This window comes from Aegilops tauschii, chromosome 5 (assembly GCF_002575655.3).
Source record: "Aegilops tauschii subsp. strangulata cultivar AL8/78 chromosome 5, Aet v6.0, whole genome shotgun sequence".
Lineage (NCBI taxonomy): Eukaryota > Viridiplantae > Streptophyta > Magnoliopsida > Poales > Poaceae > Aegilops > Aegilops tauschii.
The window spans coordinates 407475816-407492020 of NC_053039.3; the positions used below are offsets into that span (position 1 = coordinate 407475816).

The 16205-nt window shown below is 46.8% G+C and overlaps 1 long non-coding RNA gene across 9 annotated transcripts; it reads left to right on the forward strand.

The window, feature by feature from the left end:
• Nucleotides 1–4194: 4194 nt before the first annotated feature.
• LOC109785887 (uncharacterized) lies at nucleotides 4195–15672 on the forward strand. Of its 9 annotated transcripts, none has more exons than XR_012185042.1 (7): nucleotides 4195–4690; nucleotides 4820–4909; nucleotides 5050–5954; nucleotides 6162–6250; nucleotides 6326–6524; nucleotides 6669–7886; nucleotides 8014–15672. It is a non-coding gene; the product is annotated as an uncharacterized lncRNA (long non-coding RNA). The 9 variants fall into 9 exon arrangements; XR_005757711.3 differs by having other exon boundaries at nucleotides 5050–5260; nucleotides 5674–5954; nucleotides 6326–7886; XR_012185044.1 differs by having other exon boundaries at nucleotides 6326–6912; nucleotides 7701–7886; nucleotides 8014–9586.
• The last annotated feature ends 533 nt before the right edge of the window (nucleotides 15673–16205 follow it).

Sequence of the window (16205 nt, forward strand, 5' to 3'; positions counted from 1 at the left end):
TGCATTGTGCGAGGGCGTGAGGAGATTACGGTGGCCCTAGTGGCTTCTTGGGGAGCATTGTGCCTCCACACCGCTCCAAACGGAGATTAGCATCCGCAAGGGTGTGAACTTTGGGATACATCGTCGTCTCCGCGTGCCTCGGTTATCTCTTACCCGAACCCTTTACTTATGCACTTTACTTTGTGATAGCCATATTGTTTCTTGTCATATATCTTGCTATCACTTAGTTGTTTATCTTGCTTAGCATAAGTTGTTGGTGCACATAGGTGAGCCTAGTTGTTGTAGGTTTTGTGCTTGTCAAATTAACCGCTAGGTTTATTCCGCATTTGTTCAAGCCTAAACCGTAATTATTTTAAAGCGCCTATTCACCCCCCCCCCTCTAGGCGACATCCACGATCTTTCATACATCAAGTTTGATTTTCCCCGAAAATCGGGCTTCTCGACTGGGGTGATGCCCCGAAAGGTGGTACTACTTTGCTCGATGCGGGCCTTGTCAATATGCATTTTGTCGAGCGCGTCCTCGTAGATGAGGTTAAGTCCACTGCCGCCGTCCATGAGCACTTTGGTAAGTCAAAAGTTGTCCACAATTGGGTTTAAGACCAAGGCGGCGGGTGCTCATACTGATCGGGCCCTTGGTTTGTCGTCAGCGGTGAAAGTTATATCCGCGTCGTTCCATGGGCTCATTGCGGTTAGTTGGTTAATTTTGGCGAGGTCGTGAAGTGCCCTTTTACACCGATTATTTGAGGAGAAGGTCTCTAGAGTAGCGATGGTGAGGATAGCCTCACCACTTTTAGCCACCTGCCGGAGTACCCAGCATGCCCGAAGGCTATGAGTTGGTTCGATGCTCGGAGTTGCATGTATTTGACATGGCTTGTCGAGGAGTTCATCAAGAACAGACCTGAGTCCAGAAAAGGGTTTATTTTTCTTGCCGGCGGGTTTATGATCGGATGCCTCGTAAGGGTGTACCCGTTTTGCCCGAGCAATACACAGCTTAAAGGCAGCAGGTTCCAATTGGTTTTTTTGGGTCTTCCATGTGCTTTCCATCGAGCAGTACTTCCATACTATGTGCGATAGTTCGGTGAAACTCTTTATGCAACGTCGGTCGAGGGCATTCAGAATTCCCTCATCGGTGCAATTGTGATGAAAAACCGACACCGCATCGTTGTCGCAGCAATCTTTAATCTTGTTTTTGACAAGTAGGAACCTGGCCCAGAAGTGATGGACCGTTTCCTAAGGTTGCTATCGTACATACATCAGGTCGTATATGTCTGGAGGGCCTGAATTGCTTGGAGAGTATTGATTGTGGTGGGCAGCTGGGCTAAAACTTGAATCCCTGCCCAAAATTGTGTTCGGAGCTTGTAAAATCTTTGAGGTCACCAGTGCGGGTCCGGGAAGATCCAAGCGCTCTCCGAACCCTAAGTCCTACCCTGAATTCGAGGGACGTGGGGTCTCCTCCAAAGGAAGAGTGTCCGGTTCAATGGGTTCGGACATCCAAACATAGCTGGTTTTTAACTTAGGGGAAGAAGTGTTCTTGTCTCGTTCCTCGACGACCGCCACCAGGTGAGTGATCGGCGGGAAATTGATTTCCCTCTGGTTAGGTTTAAGCCCGATCCGATCATAGTCCGTTCAAAGCCCTAGGGCGGCAATGCGATCTAATAGCTCGTTTAAGGATGAGATTTCTTCCGGATCCATCTTTTCGGAGTGTTCGAGACTGATGCGGAGGTGATGTTTGGCGATCGCGGGGGGGCGCCGTCGGCTTGATGGCCGTGTGGGCACTCACGGTAAAACTGCCGAGCTGGAGGACCTGTCCTGAAGTTAGGCTCCTTCCAGAAGTGATATCATTGTTGATGACAAGGCGAGCCATCGATCCTTCTATCGACAACACAATGGAACTCTCAATGAAAGCACCAATGTCGGTGTCAAAACTGGCAGATCTTGGGTAGGGGGCCCCGAACTGTGCGTCTGTGGATCAATGGTAGCAAGGGACAATGGGGACACAATGTTTACCCAGGTTTGGGCCCTCTTAAAGGATGTAAAACCCTACGTCCTGCTTGATTATATTCAATGAGAATAGGGGTTACAAGAGTTGATCTACCTCGAGATCGTAATGGCTAAACTCTAGCTATCTAGCCTATGAGAATTCTGATAGCCCCTACGGGCTAAACCCTCCGGTTTATATACACACCGGAGGGACCTAGGGTCGTACAAAGTCGGTTTACAGAGGAAGGAAATACATCCTGACACCAAAACTTGCCGTTCACGCATATAGGAGTCCTACCCGGACACGGGGGATAATCTCCGACTTCTATCTTCACGGCCCATCAGTCCGGCCCTTATTAAGTAGGCCGGGCACCCGAGGACCCCCTAATCCAGGACTTCCTTAGTCGCAGCGGCTCCGTATCGTGAAACAAGCTAATTCTTCCTCCCTGATTTTTCTCTCCAAATATGGGTATTTAAGGAGTTGGAGATAGGTCCCTAAAAAAAGGAGTTGGAGATAGGGTCTGCGGGGCCACCAGGTGGGCACAACCCACCTGGGCGCGCCTGGAGGGGGGCGCCCTGGTGGGTTGTGCTCACCCAGGGCCCCTCCTCCGGTGGTTCTTGGCTCTAGTATTTTTCTTTTATTGTAAAAAATTTCTCCAAAAAGTTTCGTTCCGTTCTGAGAATTTTTTTCTGCACACAAACAATGCCATGGTAGTTCTACTGAAAATAGCGTCAGCCCGGGTTAATTTCATTCAAATCATGCAAATTAGAGTCCAAAACAAGAGCAAAAGCATTAGGAAAAGTAGATACAACAGAGACGTATCAATGGTGCTAGTGAAGATTTTGATGAAGATTGGTCCTCCCACGATGAGAGGATCGTTGGTGAGGCCGATGGCTTCGATTTGCACCTCCCGGAGGGAAGTTTCCCCGGTGGAATCGCTCTGCCGGAGAGAAAAAGTGCTCCTGCCCAAGTTCCGCCTCAAGATGGCGGCGCCCCGAAAGTCTTCTTTTTATTTTATTTTTCTAGGGTAAATGGCTTCATATAGCAGAAGATGGGCACCAGAGGCCTGCTAGGGGGCCCACAAGCTCATAGGGCGCGCCCAGGGGGTAGGGCCCGCCCCCTGAGCTTTTAGTCGCTCCCTGGTGGCCCCCCTCCTAGTATTTCTTCCGTTAATATTTTTTATATATTCCAAAATAATTCTCCGTAAATTTTTAGGTCATTTGGAGTTGTGCAAAGTAGCTATCTCTGTTATAGCCCTTTTGGGTCCAAAATTCCAGCTGCCGGTAATCTCCCTCTCCATGTGAAACTTGAAAAATATGAGAGAAAAGGCATAAGAATTCCATCATAAAGTGGAATAACAATCCAAAAAATAATAAATAACAGTAGGAAAACATGATGCGAAATGAACGTATCAATGATCCATTGCCTTTGTGCAAATGAGTTGCGCTTATATATATATATATATATATATATATATATATATATATATATATATATATATATATATATATATATATATATATATATCATTATTATTAAGATAATAAAATTTTAATCAATAAGAAAGAATATTCGCTTGCCTGTCAATTTCATCTGTCTCTATTGCTACAACAGATTCCTCAAAAGATTTTCTTTGTAACTTGTTTGGCAGGTTCGACCGCATAGTATCAAGTGTTATATTACATTTCAGTTGAACAGAATTGACTTGTCTCTCGATAACCTCACACTCACATAAATCACCAAAATTAACATAATATGCTCGTGTTATATTGATTTCTTTGTAATGCCCCTGACTTTCTTGTATAAGTCTAATGCGAAATTATAAACATTTTGTTCCATATTTGACACACTTGATCCATCAGAACTAGCATGATCATGGTGAACACTTTCAACACTTAGAATCTTCGTTGAATCAGACTCTCTAATTGGTGTTTCGGCATCTAAAGCTGCAACAGAAGAATTACCCAATATATGATTGTTCATGAAAAAAGGTGTAATAATTATAGCAAACTAACACTTTACCATCTTTCACAATTTCACAGTTATTGTACTTTGCCATTCAATTGTTTCTTGTAGTTTGGCTTCATATCTCTACTCCTAATGTCTCAGTTGGTAGTCTCCATTCCGGGTTTATTTTCGTCCCACCACTTTCGTCCGGGTTTTTTCGTCGTCCCCTTCTCGCACCCCACCTCACGCACGCACCAAAAAAAACCACCACGCACAAAACACCGCTCCTCTCGATCCCCTGATGCGATCTTCCTGGAACCGTCGCCTTCGCGGATCCGCCGCCGCAACCATCGCCTTGTTCCCGTGCGCCGCCGTCGCACCCTCTCCCAGCGCCCGAGCATCCCCGTCGCTCCCTCTCCCAGCGCCGCCTCCGCCGCCATGGCCCCTCCCCTTGCGCCCCGAACTGCCTCGCGCACTCGTCGCCCGTTATACCACAGAGGAGGCGAAGACAGCGGCAGCGCGCCGCCTACTTCGCCGGTCGCCGCCTCGGCTGCACTCGGCGGGCGCCACGCCGTCTCCTCTCCATGGGAGTGGCGGATGGAAATATATCAACGATGGGGTGTGGTTCGTTCCTGTCAGGTTTTTTTTTTTTTGACGCTGCTGCTCCTGGAGCACCAACTCAAAATTTTCTCATATACTGGTGTTGCCCGAGCACGAGCACAAGGCGACATTTTTGCTGGCCATCTTGTTCAACACCTGCTGGTATGTGACCTGTTTGATGAAATGCTGTACCAACATTGTTCTTGGATTTTTTTTATTGCTGGTTGAGTTGAGACATTGCTCGTCAGCACACGTGAATGAATACTTCTTTTTGGTGTTTGAAAAAAGTAGGGGAGGGGGAGGAGGCCGGCAACAGGAGAAGGCGCATGCCAGCGAGGAGGGCGAGCAGAAGGGTGCAGTGGAGGACGATCAGGGGGAGACGTACGTGCCGTCGGGATTGGTCTCCTCCTCTTTCATATCGCTTACTTTTGGAGTTCTGAAGTTAATTGTTCATAATGCTTATTTGTAATGCATTTTTTGAAATCTAATCGCTTATTCTTTGTGATGTTTTTGTTTTTTAGGTGAGCGCTCAGGCCTAGGTTTGTGTTGTTCTCGACTTGAGTATATGGGGCTCGAATTGTGATGGATATGAGGTGAGGAAAGAAGGTTTGGTATGCAACTCACAGTTCTCTCGGTATGTTTTCGGTACATGTTCGGAATATCTGCAACTAGGTGCATACAAGATGAATCTTCAAGACATGCTATCTTGTTTCGTAAGTACTGCTATTTAAGGTTAGCCTTGCAGAACTATCTTTTAATGTTCCCAGTTTATCCTAAAGTATTTTAGCCTAAATTTCCTGTCATTTAGATAGATGTGGGTTATGCTAATCTGACTGGTGTTATGGTATTGTAGCTACTGCACATGTCCCTCGATTTCCCAGTTCCATGTGTCAGGATGCTAATATGGGTGTTACTATATTGCCTTCCAGTTTATCCTAAAGTATTTTAGCCTAAATTTCTTGTCATTTAGATAGATGTGGGTTATGCTAATCTGACTGGTGGGTTATGCTAATCTGACTGGTAAGTATGGTATTGTAGCTACTGTACATGTCCCTCAATTTCCCAGTTCCATGTGTCAGGATGCTAATATGGGTGTTACTATATAGCCTTCCATTTTGTAATATGTTATGTTTGCAATTTCTCAGGGCCGCCGCCGCCGCCGTCTGTAGCAACGCATAGGCCGCTTGCCCAGCTCCCTCATTCCGAGCACGACACCACGCGTCGGAGCTTGTCGGGAGGCACGGAAGGACGAACAGAGTTCTACCGGTGATCCGTGTTGTCGCTGACGGTGTCATAGGATCTGCGGTGCACGTGGACAAGGCGATGGGGCTGCCAACCTACCTCCTGTTCACCACAGCGCGTGTGGATTCTTGGGCTACCTCAACTTGGATCAGCTTTTTCAAGAGGGGATGCTTGCCATTCAGAGGTAAATGGTGCTCTTCAATTTTGTTGTTGTTTGATTTGGCTTGCAATTTCTACAAATGATGTGAGGCTTGGCTTTGGGTAGTACATCATCTGCTCCAGTGTCTAATTGCACGCATAACAATCACTTGATTTATGCGCTTCAACCTTCAAATAGTTTGTAATTTATAGAATTCACTATGGCACTTGTTCATTCATGTATATGTGGCAGGATCTGATGGAGAAGATAAAGACAACTAATACGCTGAAAATGATTTTACATCCTGGTTCGAAAAGTAAAAGGGAAATCTTCGAGTAAAGGTATGTTCTACTGCAAAGGAACTTCCCGAGGGATCCCATTGAAATTGAAAGTATGTTTCTTTTTTTTATTCCTAGATTTTGAGCATCTTGAAGGTTCATCACATGATTTTCACTACTACATCATGTTTTATGTAACTCCACACCACCAGAGTCTGGTAATGCAATTCCACCTCCCTTTCTCTGTTCTGAGTCAATGTTAATCATCCGACCGGAGTTGGTCAATGCTAGAGGATTTGGCTTGGTGGTGGCATTGCATATAGCAGCTTGTGGAATGGTAATGTTGCTGCCGTAGCCTTGATTGCTTTGTAGTTTCATCCTAGGAAGCATTTAGGCTGTTATGAACCTGGATGTTTCACTTTAGGTTGGTTAATTCAACTTCTTGATGTCAGTGACGTATTGTTTTTCTTTAACCTGCTAGGAGTCTTGGGTACTGTCATGGTGATGATGTCGAACAACCTTCATCGACAGGTACAAATAATTTAGGTTGTGTTTTGCCTTGTGTTATCCCGTCTCTATTTTTTTATTCATGTACCTTTGTATAGTTGTATCCCCTTTTAAACAGTTGAGATTTATTGGCCAAGAGAAACTCTTGTTACATTTGAGGCTAATATCTTGCTAATTTCAGTTATGTTATTGTGAAACCAAGACCTTGGAAAATACCGGTTAGTGATCCTAACAAGTATTTGTGTGCAGTATACTAAGATTGTTGTGTCTTGCTTTAAATCTTCCTGTATATAAGAAAATTTAAAGTAGCACCGGAACTTCTTAAACTAACCAGCCAACAAATATATCAGCATATTCACGGTTAAGACAACTCACAAATAGAAATATTTTGCTGGCAATATCTACCTAATACGGCTGAAGATAAATGTTCTTGATGTGTGCCGCTTGGATAAGAGATTTGATGATGCTAATTGAGAACTTTACCTGACCAATAATCCGCGACATTGTGATGGTTGCATAGATTAGAAAATGAATGGACAATGTATTTTTTTGCCATCTTAATGTTAAATAATTACCCTGTACCTTAGTACCTATAGATAATATTTTTGTATAGCAAAGGTGATGGCTAGATCATAAAATTGGCGGATTTGCATGCCTGATTTGAAAGTACAATTCGTACTCATAGTGAGATTTTTTATCGCTCAATATATCAGATGCTTCATTCTTGGGTGTTCATTGTATATCTTATTACGATGAAGACATACTTCCCATTGTGTTATCCTGCCAATGAATGTATTCAATTTATAGTGTAGTGGCTAATTTCATGAACTAAATAGGTGTTATAGAATTTTTTTTCTTTTCATTTTAATTGTGTATATGTAGTTCTGCACAACACGCCTTCTTGCTGAGTTATATCAACAGAAGCCAGTATGCTAAAATTAACAAAGCTCTTATGCGACATTTACTTATGTGATGTGGATCAATCTAAACAAGTTTTTTTGGTTAGTTTGTCTATTTTTTCAGGGATAAACTGCCTTAACCGAAGCAGCATATGTTGGAGAATGTAGATTCAGCTTTCGTTTCAGTAGCTTTGGAGGTATCCTATACGACTATGAGTGATATACTCTCCTGTCTCCTCCCTCCATTTTACTCGAGTTAACCCCTGTACGCACATCTCTACGTCTGCCTTCAGGTGCTTTTCCATTTGCTACATATAGTGTAGTTTTATGTATTTTCAAGCTCTTACTGTACCAGACTAAGTGTGGTTAAGTAAATCGCTTTTGCTCTCTCTTCGGTCTTTCTATTCCGATGTCTCAAAGGAACGGGGTGATACGTGATATACGCATACAGGTAAGGAATGCTGGTTGTCTGTGATTTTCATGGTGGTGGAAAGGAATGTGCGGAGAGACAAGCTGCAGGGACCATATGATGCAGAAGGAACGGAGACGGGCCATGCAAGGTATGTCCTCATTTCACGACCCCCTCACGCAGTGACTGCTCCCGAAACTATCCCAGCCTCACAGTGTCATCTCCTACACGCATCTCCCTGTTAGGCCACCGGAATCAATATCCACTTAATTTTCCTTCTTAATCTTATAAAAAATATTAGAAAATAAAAGTTCATGTAAAATACAAAACACACACACAAAAGTTATTAGCGAAAACCAAGCTGCCGCTTAACCCTCCCTTCGGTCCCCCCCACCCATCCCACCCACCGACATCGGCAGGCATCACCAAGCAAAGCCCGATTGGCGGTTCTTCTAAGACTGGCGCAGGATGAGTGGTGCGAGCGGTAGCGTTGTGCTTGCGTGGGGGCGGGCGTTCAGTTGGCGGTGTTGGCTTGCTTTCGCGGTGTGGCGATGACATGGGGCATCTATCGGTGGCGCGTCTTTGGGAATCAAGATCTGGTGAGGCATACTGTCTGGAGTCCGGGCGGCCCCTTCCGACTTCGGCGACTGGACGACAGCAAGCGGCACGGGATGGAGCCTACGCTTTGCGGTGAGATTTCTTGGTTGCGGGTTGTGGTCATCTTGGTTCCCTCGTTGGTGTGAGGGCGGCCGCTGGTGGCCTCATGTGGATTTGAGCCGGCTGGTGCAGCGGGCCAACACATCAGTGTCTGGTGGGGAGGTTGGTTGGAGGGATGAGAGGCTTCGATGATGGTCGAGCCACGTGTTGATGTCATGGGGTCGCCGATCGTGGGTGCATATCACACCTTCTCCTCACCTTTTCGTCGGTCGAGTGCTTGGTGGCTCATATGTGACAATGTCCGGGGCTGCCGATTCGACAAAGCTGGGGCCTTTGGATGATATCGGGGTTGTTTGGAGGCAAGGTGGCGGCCTTGGCGGTGAGGGAGGCGGTGTTCATGAGTAGAGCGCACGTCTCGGGTGCGGGCTGGCTGCCATGGCCACGCGAGTGGCATGGTCGTTCATGTATGTCGTAGAATGGCCTTGGTGCTGCTGGTGCTTTGGCATCTAGCAGTACTTGCTTCGGCAGAGGTGTGTGAGTGTCGATATGCATAAGTTGCATGATTTTTGCCAGGTCGACTTGTTGCGTCCGCGGGTGTCGTTACCTCCTTGAAGGTTCCTTCGTGGTCGCTCCATGTTCTTCGTGTTGCTCCTTGTGAAAATTAGATCCTCGGGATCAAGCGGTGGCGACACTCCAGTGGCATATCCTTCTTATAGGCACCAGTTTAGAGTACATGCTTCGTCGGCGTGCGGTTTCACCTCTTCGCGGTTCCTAGCTCATGGTGGAGGTCTCGGTGCAGTCGAAACGATTGGTCCATCTGTAGTGTGCTCGGTGGTTGATTGATGGGTGTTGTTGTTGTTCCTAGCCACCCTTGTTTTCTTCCTTGTGTTTGTTTTGTGTATGTGGTGGTGACGTGTTGTATGTGGTTGCGTGTATATTAGTCGTTGCTGCAGGATAAGTTTCTTTTTCAGTAAATTCTTTAGTTGGCCCGTAGCAACGCATGGGCACTCTACTAGTATATGGAAATTTACCATCAGTGAATAAATATCTCTTATATAATCACTGAATTATCCATTCGATATAGGTTATAGATTTGTTGAAGGTAAACAAAACTGTACATTCTTTCCAACAACTTCATGCTTGTTAACATTGAAGTACTGTTCATTGATGCTAAAGTCAAATTATGACCAGCATATCCAATTGAGTGTGATTTCTGTGAAACCATTACCCTTTTAGACTTTTCAGCAATAATATTATCTGACTTCTTCTCAGTGATGCTCCTTGCATAACATACAACTTTGGCTCTTTCAATCTACAAATCAGTAAAAATAGAGTATTCTTGTTAGTTACAACAACATTTGTGTTGACAAAGTTATTCAAAAACACACTACATACCATGCATGCATCATACGTTATCAGTCCATCTCTTGTTTTCTTACAAGTTGAGATCATAAGATTAATGTGCCTCTTATCATAATCTATAATCCTACGTAATTTTGTGTGTCTCCTTTGTATAACTTGGTAATGATTATGAAAATATAATGTCTGCATACATAATGTATATGTTTAGAGAATTACCAAACATATGTTATCATAAATAATATGCACATGATAACTCACTTGTAGAAAGAAGTGACAACCATACAAATATATGACATGGCTATTTGACTGAATCTATTGTTGTGTATTAGTGATAGCATCAAGTAGATAATTCATTGCTACTCACACCACTTATATTCTTCTATGTAATCAGTCCTACGCAGAGCTTCCCAATAATCAGTAGTAGTGTGGTCATGTTTAAAAGAAGGTGTACCCAAATGACCCATAATAAATGTAACACATGCTGCCTTAAAACATGCCTTTTCCGCTTCACTTGATAACTCAGTTATATCTCTAAATAAGAAATTTTCTGCTGCCTTCAAACAATGAGAATCATTTCCAATCATACCTATATTTTTCTTCAAGAAGTTAATAGAAGCAGCAGTTGTCTGAACGTCAATACTATGAATATTTCTACGTCCACAAGTAAACCCAAAAACTTTGTGCATATCTGGAGCATAGAATTTGATTTTCCTGTCTTGAGACATCTTAATGCACTGATCTTTGACATATGTTGAATTTACCAGAAACGTACTAAAATTAAGATGAACCTTTTTAATTGAAGGTAGGTTCAACAAGGGATCAAATTTGATTTCCCTCGGCGTAGTTTTCTTGTATCCAGTGAATCCATTCAAAACAACACGAAGATGATCTACCTTCAACATAGATTCAGAGTTGCATTTGTCATCCTCGTGTTTAGTGCTTGAGTCATCTCCTTGAGTGTAATAATATCTCAAATCTCTTTTACATTTTGTTGTAGCACTTGCTAAATGACCTGACTTATATGACATACTTTAGCACTAGAACGCAAATGAAGACAATAACAATAATAAATAAGTTTACTTCCAAATACAAGTGAATCAATATATAAAGTCTTTTTCGGCTATAGCAGTAAGTAGTACCGACAAACTTAAATACACACTCTTTCTATATGTAGAGTTTTTATTAATTTTCTATTTTTTTTCATAAACTTAAATAATGTTTGATATTATCAGATGTGGGAATTATGTGTTGTATTCCTCAGGTGCAAATGCACATATATATGATGTATAGGAGTAGGCCATGACCTCAACTATACAAGGCAACTAGGAGGTGGGCCCAATACACAAATATGCACAACACATATACTCAACACCCCCCCCCCCCCCCCCCCGCAGTCGAAGCGGCACCGCGGCTGACGCAAAGACTGGACCGGAACTCCTCAAATGATGCCGTAGGCAAGCCCTTGGTCATGATATCTGCAAATTGTTGGGAAGTAGGGACGTGTAAAACACGAATATGGCCAAGGGCCACCTGTTCCCGAACAAAATGAATATCCAACTCAACATGCTTGGTCCGTCGATGATGCACCGGGTTAGCGGAGAGGTAGACCACCGAGACGTTGTCACAGTAGACAACTGTGGCACGATCAATAGGGCAAGAGAGCCCCTGAAGCAGCTGGCGAAGCCACGAACACTCGGCGACGGCGTTGGCCACCGCACGATACTCAGCCTCAGCACTGGAATGAGAGACCGTAGGCTGCCGCTTGGACGACCACGAGATAAGTGAGGGTCCAAGGTAGACACAATAGCCCGAGGTGGAGCGACGAGTGTCAGGGCAGCCCGGCCAGTCTGCATCGGAGTAGGCGGTGAGGGCCGTGTCGGCGGAGGCATGAAGCGTGACGCCAAGATCCATAGTGCCACAGACATAGCGGGGAATCCGCTTGACAGCAGCCTAGTCAACGTCTCGAGGAGCATGCATATGAAGACACACCTGTTGCACGGCATACTGGATCTCCGGTCGAGTCGGAGTGAGGTACTGAAGAGCACCAACAATAGACCGATAGAAAGCAGCATCTGAAGTGGGAGAACCATCTGTGGCAGAAAGCTTGGCCTTCGTATCAATAGGCGTAGCAGCGGGCCTACAGTTAAGCATTCGGCGTGCTCTAGGAGCTCATGAGCATACTTCCGCTGATGAAGGAAGAAGCCATCCGGACGGCGCACCACCTCGACACCGAGGAAGTAGTGCAAAGGACCCAAGTCCTTGATGGCAAACTCAGCGCGAAGACGAGCCGTGAGCTGACTGAGGAGACCAGCCGTACATGCCGTCAGGATGATGTCGTCAACATAGAGCAGCAAGAGGCCATGTCAGAGCCCTGATGATAGACGAAGAGCGAGGCGTCCGAGCGGGTGGAGCGGAACCCAAGCTGGTGGAGAAACACCGCGATGCACTGGTATCAAGCGCGCGGAGCCTGCTTGAGTCCGTACAAGGACCGCGAAAGCAGGCACACGTGGTCGGGAAGCGTCGGGTCAACAAACCTGGTGGGCTGCTGGCAGAAGACCTGCTCCTCGAAGTGACCATGGAGGAAAGCGTTGGAGACGTCCATCTGGTGCACTGGCCAAGCACGGGAGACCGCAAGGTGAAGAACCGTGCGTATCGTGTCGGGCTTGACGACCGAAGCAAAGGTGTCGGTGAAGTCGATGCCAGCACGCTGTCGGAAGCCACGAACGACCCAGCGCAATTTGTAGCGATCAAGGGTACCATCAGGACGGAGCTTGTGTTTGAAGACCCACTTCCCGGTAGTCACGTTGGCGTGCCGGGGACGAGGAACAAGCTGCCATGTCCGGTTGCGTAATAGGGCGTCAAACTCCTCTTGCATCGCAGCCATCCAGAGCGGGTCACGAAGAGCGGCTCGAACGAAGGACGGCGACGGCTCAGAGGTAGACACCGCATGGACGTAGTCATCCGAGGCGTAGCGCGAGCTCGGGCGAAAAACGCCCGTACGGCCGCGGGTGACCGGACCGGCCACAGGCGCCGGGGTGGCGCCGCGGCCGCCATCGCCGGGGGCGCCAGTACTGCGGCTGTAGGAAGCGCCGCATGCGGGGGGCGCACCTCAAAGCCAGGGGCGGGCCAAGAGAGGCCCGCGAGCGTCCTGGGAGAGGCGTCGAGGAGCCCGCGTCACCGGTGGCAGGAGGAACAGCCGGGGGTACCTGCTAAAACGGAAACACATGCTCATCAAAGTAAATGTGCCGGGAAGTGAGCACACAGTGGGAGACGGGATCGTAGCAATGATAGCCCTTGGAGTTAGAGGGGTAGCCGATGAAGATGCAGGCGATAGAACGAGGTGCGAGTTTGTGAGGAGCAGAGTCTGCAGTGCTAGGATAGCAAAGGCACCCAAAAATATGCAAGCCATCATAAGATGGGGGCATACCGAAGAGAATATGGTGAGGTGCATAGTTCCACCGTGGGCGACAGGGGCGAAGGTTAAGGAGAAGTGAAGCAGTAGCGAGTGTGTCCGGCCAGAAACGAGGTGGCACATTAGCATGGAATAGGAGCGTGCGAACACAGTCGTTCAGAGTGCGAAGGATGCGTTCGGCTTGACCGTTCTGCTATGAAGTATACGGGCAGGTGAGACGAAAAACGGTGCCGTGGTGCGACAGAAAAGTGCGGAAAGCAATGTTGTCGAACTCTTTTCCATTGTCAGTCTGAAGAGCAAGGATGGGACGCCCAAACTGCGTGCTGACATAGGAATAAAAAGCCGTCAAAGTGGAGAGTGCATCCGACTTTCGTCGTAAAGGAAACATCCACACATAGTGAGAATAATCATCAAGGATAACCAGATAATATAAATAGCCCGAATTACTAGGAACCGGAGAGGTCCACACATCTCTATGAATCAACTGAAAAGGAAAAGAAGCTATGGTGGTGGAGTTATTAAATGGGAGGCGAACATGTTTGTCGACACGACATGCATGACAGGTGTGATCCTCTATCTTATTATGACTGAAACTGAAACTCCTAAGAATATGACGAAGTGTGACGGGGTTGGGATGACCCAAAAGAGCATGCCAGAGATCAACGCCAGCGGAGAGAGCAACCGGTGCGGTGGTGGAGGTGGACGACAGATGCACCAGATAGAGCTCGTCGAGGTTGTCACATCAGTGAAGTACCATCCTGGTTCGAGCATCCTTGACACAAAAACCAAGCTCGTCAAATTCAACAGTAACAGGATTTTCACGAGTTAAACAACGAACGGAAACAAGGTTCTTAATAAGATGAGGTGACACAAGTATGTTAGACAAAGTAATAGGTATGGAATTGGAAGGAAAAGAAGTGTGCCCGGCATGTGTGATAGGGAGTGTGGAACCGTCGCCGACAATGATGCGGCGGTCGATGGTGACGGGAGTGAAGGAGGCAAGATTACCAGGATGAGCAAACATGTTAGCCGTAGCCCCGGTGACCATGTACCAATCACCGCCTCCAGTGTAGTTGTTCGGCGTAGGCGCGGTGTGCAGCGCGGCGAGAAGCGTCGGATCCCAAGGCGCCGACGGCAAGGCCGACGAGGGCGGCGGCGGGGACGCAGGGAGACCGTAGGCGCCGCTCAGCTGCGGCGGTGGGTATCCTCCGTACGGCTGCGGAGCTGCGTAGTACGCCTGGTGCGCCGGCGGGTGCGGCACGGGAAGGGTCGGTGTAGGGGCCCGTGGAACCGACATGGTGTAGGCATGAACAACGCCGGTCCACGGGTTGTAGCCGGAGGCCTACGGAGGGGGCACCTGGAACTGCTGTTGCTGCTGCTGCTGACGGGGCAGGCCGGTGCCCTGCGACTGCTGCTGCTGACCGCCGCAGCGGCCCCACCGCGCCGGCCCCCACGGCGCCGTTCAGCGGGAGGGGTGATACGTCTCCAATGTATCTATAATTTTTGATTGTTCCATGCTATTATATTATCTATTTTGGATGTTTAAAGGGCTTTATTATATGCTTTTATATTATTTTTGGGACTAACCTGCTAACCCAAGGCACAGTACAAATTGCTGTTTTTTTGCCTATTTCAGTGTTTCGGAGAAAAGGAATATCAAACGGAGTCCAAACGGAATGAAACCTTCGGGAGCGTGATTTTTGGAACAAACGTGATCCAGAGGACTTGGAGTGGACGTCAAGAAATCAACAAGGAGGCCACGAGGCAGGGAGGCGCGCCTGCCCCCCGGGGCGCGCCCCCCACCCTTATGGGCCCCTCGCAGCTCCACCGACCTACTTCTTCCTCCTATATATATACCCATGTATCCCGAAACCAACCAGGAGCACCACGAAACCCTATTTCCACCGCCGCAACCTTCTGTACCCATGAGATCCCATCTTGGGGCCTTTTTCGACGCTCCGCCGGAGGGGGAATCGATCACGGAGGGCTTCTACATCAACACCATAGCCCCTCCGATGATGTGTGAGTAGTTTACCACAGACCTTCGGGTCCATAGTTATTAGCTAGATGGCTTCTTCTCTCTCTTTGGATCTCAATACAAAGTTCTCCTCGATCTTCTTGGAGATCTATTCGATGTAATTCTTTTTGCGGTGTGTTTGTCGAGATCCGATGAATTGTGGGTTTATGATCAAGATTATCTATGAACAATATTTGAATCTCCTCTGAATCCTTTTATGTATGATTTGTTATCTTTGCAAGTCTCTTCGAATTATCAGTTTGGTTTGACCTACTAGATTGATCTTTCTTGGAATGGGAGAAGTGCTTAGCTTTGGGTTCAATCTTGCGTTGCTCGATCCCAGTGACAGAAGGGGAAACGACACGTGTTGTATTGTTGCCATCGAGGATAAAAAGATGGGGTTTATATCATATTGCTTGAGTTTATCCCTCTACATCATGTCATCTTGCCTAATGTGTTACTCTGTTCTTATGAACTTAATACTCTAGATGCATGCTGGATAGCGGTCGATGTGTGGAGTAATAGTAGTAGATGCAGGCAGGAGTCGGTCTACTTGTTGCGGACGTGATGCCTATATACATGATCATGCCTAGATATTCTCATAACTATGCACTTTTCTATCAATTGCTCGACAGTATTTTGTTCACCCACCGTAATACTTATGCTATCTTGAGAGAAGCCACTAGTGAAACCTATGGACCCGGGGTCTATTTTCCATCATATTAATCTTACGTCAACTGGCTATTTCTGGCGCC